Below are 7,909 nucleotides of genomic sequence, written 5' to 3'. Positions count from 1 at the left end.
GCTGTGCACACAGAGCAGAGTGCGGAAGCAATGCACAGAGCACCGGAAGGGTTTATACTGCACCAAAATGTCGCACGCATTAAACCTCCTGTGTTATTGGGAAAGCCTTTGCCAAGGCAGTTAATTGAAGCCACCAAACAGTCCCTTAAGCCCGACACAGAGTCCTGCGTGGGGCTTCACTCCAAGCTGGAAAGACAAGCAGTTACACTGAATATTTTCCTTTAGAAGTACAGCAACTGAGAATGCCAATAGCTGTCATAAATAAGTTTATTTGTAAGAAAACAAACTTAAATTGCATTTTTAACTTTAAAAGAAATGCATTCCATGTTTTAGAGTGGATATAAAATTAATCATCAGAGATTGAAAGTTCAAGGTCTGCAAATTTCAAAGTTTAAGTTGCATATGTTTGTCTCTGTTGCTCTATGAGACGAAACGTACAGAAAATCACACTCTTCACCCTAATCTACCACAGCAGGTCACTTTTGAGAAGTATTACAGCACTGGCTAATACATACTGTAATGCATCATGAACGCATGAGAATTATGATGAACAAAGCTGCAGATGCACAGCTTTAGGGTAAAGTGAACATGTAACATGATTATTGTAAACTGTACCAAATGAAATCTGTCTACGTGTGCCCCTGACAGAAAACTATCTGCTGTTTTGCAGTTGCAAGACAGAGGAAAATACTATATATTTTAAAGGGACCGTTGCACCCGGGAAGCTGAGAATTTATAAGTTTATATTGTCCTCATGATACTTGATTATGTTTGGCCCCAGGACAGAAAAAATATTCTTTAGTAGTAGTGTTTTGTGATTTTACTTTTGTTGCTTTGTTTTGCCTTATTATTTCTTCAGTTGTCTTGAGCTTGAAGACTGAAAATGCAATAACATCACTGGGTTGACACCTTTTCCTAACTGGGAGACATGGTTCATTACAGAATGGTCCCTAAATGTACCATTTTAGGGATCAGACAGATTAGGGCAACAGAAAACAAATATCTTCAAGAAGTTAAGTACGGTTAATTACACTGTAAAACCGCTTACAGGATGTCACTGCAATAGAAGTGCAAAAGCCAAATGATAGCAAGATGCCTGGACCCCTCACAACAAAACGTTTTAAAATATAGCAGAGGAGAAATCTTCTCACACAAAGAATGTATTGTATACCTTTCTTTGCTTATAATTTTGGTGTGTAGTGTGAAGCTGTTCAAACATTAAGAGTTTTCTTTAGACTGAAAGTAAAAGGTAAAGGGATGAGAACATATCTGGGAGGTCAGAAAGCCCTGACAAAGACAGATGGTAATGGAAGACTGTCAAATCTGGACACCTCACCCACCAGTAGAATGTGTTTCAAATCTGTCATATTGGTAACCATTAAACCATCAGTTCTTTTAAGAAAGTTATCCAGGAGAAAGCTGTAGCTCAAATCTATCATCAGCTATTGAAAATTAGAGGCTTCTGCCCAAACAAGTTGACACTAAATAGTCATTGTTGCTCATTATTTCTTATAAAACCTGCTTATACTGGTTACTTAATATTTAACAATTAAGAAGAAGGTGATAAATTGTAAAATTCTTTGCAACTACCACATTAGGTCAGTGACATATTGAATTCAGAAACTTAGAAAACATTGTTATATATTCTAAGAAAAAAAACATGTTAAGAGATTTTATTATCCCTTTCCACATATATAAATAATGAGATGCTGAACAGATGAATGTCACACACTAAATCAAATAATTGTCATGTTAAAATTACAAGATTTAAACAAAGTCCTTTTCTAAGCCTAAATTCTTCTCATTCCCAACAGCTCCACTGTTTTTTTTTTTTTTTCTGAGTGAAAGGGTGGATAGTTGAATACTACAAGATCTGAATATTTGTGTGACCTTGTCAGTGTGTGTGTGTGTAGTATGTGATTGTGTTTAAAATTACACACAAAAGCAAGTACATTAGATTACAACTAACTGTTTAATGATTGCCTACCTAGGCAGTGGTTCAAGGGAAATTAGTACTGTGCAAAGGAAATGATCTCAATTTATATCACATTTGATTGTTTTAGGGATCAAACTTTTATCAAAATTAGACTATTTGGAGTCTTTTATACAGATTGTGAAATTGGGTTCAGAGTTCATTGTTATCCTGTGGTTATTTAGCTCCACAGAGGTTTATGAGACTTGTTCCTGTTAATTGCTCTATTTTTATCATAAGAATTGGAAGACTAAAAACATCTGAATAAAAAAGCGTGGGATAAACTGAGAGGATCAGAGAAGTAAAGAATAAGGACAGGGGATGAAAATTACACAGCATTCCAGACACAAGTTGTAGTTAAATCCTGAGATTTGCCTGTTCCAAACCCTTGCTTTTTATAAAACTTTGTACTCACATTTTAACTAAACTCACAAAAGTAGTCTTATACTTCCAACTGCAAAAGCTTTGCTAAATATGAGAGAAAACACTTCATTCAAGAAATAAACTCTTATGAAAGAAAATCTTAGTACCAAATTAAAAAGAGGGAAAAGATTGGGAAAGGAAAAGCCTTAGGATTTAGCTACAACCAGTGACACAAATAAAGGATTTAAAGAAAGGACACGTGGTAGGACACAAATTGGCAGGGTTGTTTGAGATGAGTAGGGAAATCAAGAGGAGGGAGGGGAAAGTTTAGATAACCGCAGTAAAAGGACTAAAAAGGGTCAAGCTATGCGATATCCACGTACCATTCTCAAGCAAATGTAACTCTGATGTATTACAAACACAGTAATAAAAAACTTTCTAGTACATACAGCAAAAGAAGAAACAGAAAACTATCTTGTCATTAAAGTCATGGATTAAATAACAGAAAAACAAATTCACCGGATTGGAACTTCACAATGTAAAGCAATTTTCCACTTATATTCTGAAAGATCATTAACCAAATTATATACTAAATATGAGCTCAGTATTTTACACGAGAGTCAGTTATTATCTATGGAATATAAAATAAGGTAATTGTAGCAGAATTAAAAATTTGGTGATAGAAAAAGAAACATGGAATTTCTAAGTCATGCTTAGCCAGTGTGTAGTAGTGAGCAGTTAATTTTTTACCATCATAATTTTAAAGTGATCCAAACAGAAAATATATTTTAATTGATAATTTCTTTGAACTAAAGACTAGAGAGAAGATGGCCCTGGCTTACAAGACATTTATCTCCTCAGATTTATTTACTTTTGTACTTGTTATCTACAGTATGAAATGTTGATGAATTTCATCTTTAGTTCCCAAACAGAATTCTGACGAAGTAGTTCTCTTTCCAAATCCCCCTTTTAATTCACATACAATCATTTTATTAGTCCAGACAATGCCTTCCATTTTTAGTATTTCCTTTCAGTAAATTCTTTTTTAATAATCATTTTCAACCCTTTGTTGGATTTTTCTGGCCTGATTTGGACTTTTACTTTTTATGCCAACCCTGAAACTTTTCCTTCTATCTTTCTCTAATGAATGGAATTGCTATTTGTTTTATCTTTCAGATTAAAAATTTCAGTGTCACCTTTGATCAACATCTCCCTGTCTGTCACCATATGTCTGCTCCATTACTGTTTCTGTTTCTTCCTCTATCACTGTCTCTCTGTTATCCAAATTTAAACTTTTTAAAAACTTTCTTGAATACAGCAGAATATAATTGTTTCTTTCACTTCCTCACCTGTCATTTGACCAGAACATTATCTGTAGTTAGCAAGGATTAGTGTAGTAGCCTTTTAACAAAAACCTTGCTTCCAAGCCAGCTCCCTGGTCATATGTTTTCTATATATAAGCCCTTAACATAGAGTTTGAACCTTTGTTTTTACCTAAAGATGCAATGAACACATCACTTCTGTCCTTCCTAGAACAGAAAAACAGATACAAAATGATAATAACTTCTACAAGGACAATCAAAAACTACAGTCAAAGACCTGCAGCAAATCCTTGAGAGACCAATATATCAAATAATCGAGCCAAAATGATTATTAGAGAAAAAGCCAATAGAATCATAATTTTAACAAATATTAAAGAACGCTGTGGAACAAGTTCAAAAGGAGGAGTTCTTGGAAGAGGATCCACCCATTTGTAGGCATTATTTTTAGGAATTGTACCAGTTTCTTACAATGAAGTGCTAAAAATTATCCTGCATGGGTGGATGGTGGTCAAGCTCTCACAGGAGCTGAAGGGTAACTGCTGTGAAACATTCCCAGCATATTATCCGACATCCGCCTTAGAGCGGACAGGCTTCACCAGGGCCCTGCCCTGTCTAGACTTAGGGTACTTCTACCACTGCAGACTCCTCTAGCATTCGCACTTCTCTAAGGAAGGTCCTCTAGCATTCCCACGTCTTTAAGGTAGGCAGTAAAGCTAGAAAACACACATGAACATTACAACTCAGGGAGGCAGGATGAGAGAACACATGTGATCATAAATTAGAGAGTTCTTTACCTCCTTTGTAATTATGAACACTTCAATATGGCTATAATAGTATAAACAGCTGAAACTGACACTGACACAAATGTTCTCTGAGTAGGAGTGTTTGTAGAATTCCACCGTAATTGTACACGTTGCTTGTTATCCCAGAATTCTGGGAAGCTAAAGCAGGAGGAGTGCAAGCTTTAGCCCAGGTTGGACAGTTTAGAAACTTAATAAGACTCTATCAAAATGAAAAATAGATTAGGAATGTAGCTCAGCATAAAAGCCCTTCATTTAATATATAGTACTGCTGAGAGAGAGAGACAGACAGACAGACAGACAGAGAGGGACAGAGACAGAGGAGAGGAGAGGACAGGAAGGAAAGAAGAAGAAGAAGAAGGAGAAGGAGGAAGATATGGAGAAGGAGAGGCAAAGGAAGGGAAGAGGAAAAAGAACAAGGAGAAAAAAAGAAAAGAGAAAAAGACTTATTTGAAGACTCTGGCAAATACACCTATAGTAAATGTTGAAAATTAACTCATAACCAGCTCAACCTTGCTCTTCACACAGCCTATTTATTAGGTTCTATTACTCAATATAATTTGTTCAAATTCCGAGAAAAACTATAAAACATTAAGAAAGGCAAGAGAAAATAACCAGAAGAAATGAAGTAGCCTCAGAACCAGGGTTAGAGGTCATGTAAGCAAGAAGAAAATAGAAAGAAATACTTATTTTTTTAGTCAGAACTTTGTATAAGTGTACTTACCTTTTAATTATGTTGGAAAAAGATTCTTAGACAAATGATATTTATTGCTTACAGACTTAACTGTGCAAAAAATGTTTAAAAATGTTATTCAAACAGGTGAAAAATTCTTAGTCAGAACCTCAAATCTACTAAAAGCCAGAAAAAAAGAAATCATTAAAGATAAAATACAATCATGAACTTTGAAAAAATTCATTATTGTCCTATTATTTGACTGTTCAGAGTAACAATATCAGTGACAATAGCGTATGAATAAGTGAAGTTAATGACAGCAGTGGCATAAGTTACACAGAGGGCCTTAGAATATTCTCTTATAAGATAACTGCACCACGTATGAAGCAGAAAAGCACCCTTTGAATTTGGACTCAGATTAGGTAAAAGCATGTATTTAAAATTTCAAGGCAATCATTAATACATTTTAAGGACCTTGGTATTAGAAGTAGAGTGAAGATAGGATCATGTAAAATTCACAATTAAGATTTTAAAATGAAGATAAAGGAGAAAAGAGACCAACAGAAAAAGTCCCATGTGATAGTCACTGAACTATATAGTGACTACTTTTAAAATTAATAGTCTTGGGGTGAAATACAGGTCAAGGTAGACTGTATATTTAGTATGTGTGAAACCCTGAGCTCCAATCCCAGTACCCACCACACAAAAAACTTAATAGTTTAAATGTTTGAATTAAACCTCAAAGACTGTCAGAATAAATTACAAAAAAGAGACAGCTCTAGCTGTCTCCAATGGAGAAACATGCCTTAATAACACAAAGTGGAAAACCTAACCTTAAAATCTGTGTAATGCATAATTCTATCCACATTATTTTCTGGAATATAACAAACAGTAGAAATGGCCGACATCAATATTTGTTAGAGAAAAGCAACAAGATACAGTTTAGAGGATTAAAGGTGTATTTAGAGGATGAAACCATTCTGCAGGGTACTGGTATTTAGTAGTTATATGAATGTCTGACAGATGATCTGAGCCAGAGAGGGGGTGAGAATGCTCCATGGGGTGAGGGTTCATGTTCAGAAACACTGGTACACATTCATGTTCCTTTAAAATACATCTGATACATGTACAAATACAGACATACTGTATCTGTTGGCTAAGAAGTTATAGAAGAAATGACAATCCAGGAAAACACATTTATTCACTTTCAGATTTAGTTTATAATACTATGCTCATGTTGGAACTCTAGAAATGGCTGATTCTAGGGCTTGGTGTGCCTGTGAAATATACAAGATAAACCTGGATTATCTTGTAAGATCTTGAAAGTAACAAAGGCACCATAACAAAAAATTACTATCCACAGCAAACATATTCACGCATACATACCAAGGAATATGCCAGAACACAAGAGCCTAACAGAAAACCTTGGTATTTCCAGAGTCAGAAAACTTTAAGAAGAATAAAATAACACTGAATTTAACCCAAAAGAGACATCTTTGTGTAGATACAGATATAAATAAGTGGCTTAATAAATACAAAATCTAGGATAATAAATATTTCTTGCAGAAACATTCCAGACAATTTATGTAACTGCTTTGTCTGCAAAAAGCTTTACATCTTGGGACTCACTCCTGTAATCCAGCACTCCAAAGGCTGAGGGAGAAGGATCACTGCGAGTTTGAGGCCAGCCTGGGCTACAGTGCAAGTCCAAGATAAGCCTGAACTGCAGAGTGAAACCCTGTCTCAAAAATAAAAAAAATAAGCTTTACATCTGTAATGAGGGCTTGTAATTAATAAAATGGAAAAATAATAACTGTGCAATAGAGAAAGCTGATAAATTATACCAATCAGATGACCAGAATTATCAACAGTGATTGATCATGCTAATAGTAGGTACACTTGTTATGAAAGAAAGGTCACCTTACATCTGTGTATCTTTCCAAAACCCCCTAATCCACATCTCAGCCTGAGAAAAAATATCAGACAAATTCTAATCGAAGGACACGCTAGAAAAATGCATCAGCAGCATTCCTAAAAACCACCAACTTCATCAAATCGAGGAATATATGGAAAACTGACAAAGCCAAAAGGAACCTAAGAAAACATGTTAAATACAATTTGATATATTACAGGTCTGTTATGGTTTGTGTCTGGATGTCTCCTGAAGTTTTATGCAGTCATGGGGCTGGCTTCTAGAGTTTGTGACTGATTCATGATCCAGTATAGGGATTATGGGTGTGAGTGCTACACCCACCCTGAGGTGGGTAGTTTGCATACAATATAAGGGAAGGAAAGAGGCTGCTTTGCTCCTGCTCCTGCTCCTGCCTTTTGATCTTGTTGTTTTTGCTATGTTCTGCAGCCATGAACCATTGCCTTGTACCATGTGTCACCCTGCTTTGGAGCCAGCCGAGTATGGACCAAAACCTCTACAAACTGAGCTAAATAAAACTTTCCTTCCTTAATTCTGGGCATCAGGTAATTTGTCTCAGCAATGACCGAAAAGTAACCAACACAAGACTTGAAAGTTTAAAAGAATCCGTAAAGTAAGGAATTTAGTGATATTATCAATGCAATTATTGTATCAATATTAGTTCAGTTGTTGTAAGAAATGCATCAGGGAAAACTAGGATTTAGCAATAGAGTCTATCTAAATTTTTTTGTAGTGTCAGCTCAGTTACTCATAAAATATAAAACTACTCTAAATTTTAAATGTATGTGTGCATACCTGTTTAATATGTTAATTGTTTGATCATTTAAACCTTCCGGAAATTTCACATCT

The sequence above is a fragment of the Chinchilla lanigera genome, unplaced genomic scaffold (assembly GCF_000276665.1).
Source record: "Chinchilla lanigera isolate Chin_1 unplaced genomic scaffold, ChiLan1.0 scaffold00047, whole genome shotgun sequence".
Taxonomy (NCBI): domain Eukaryota; kingdom Metazoa; phylum Chordata; class Mammalia; order Rodentia; family Chinchillidae; genus Chinchilla; species Chinchilla lanigera.
Note: the sequence above shows the minus strand (reverse complement) of the source record.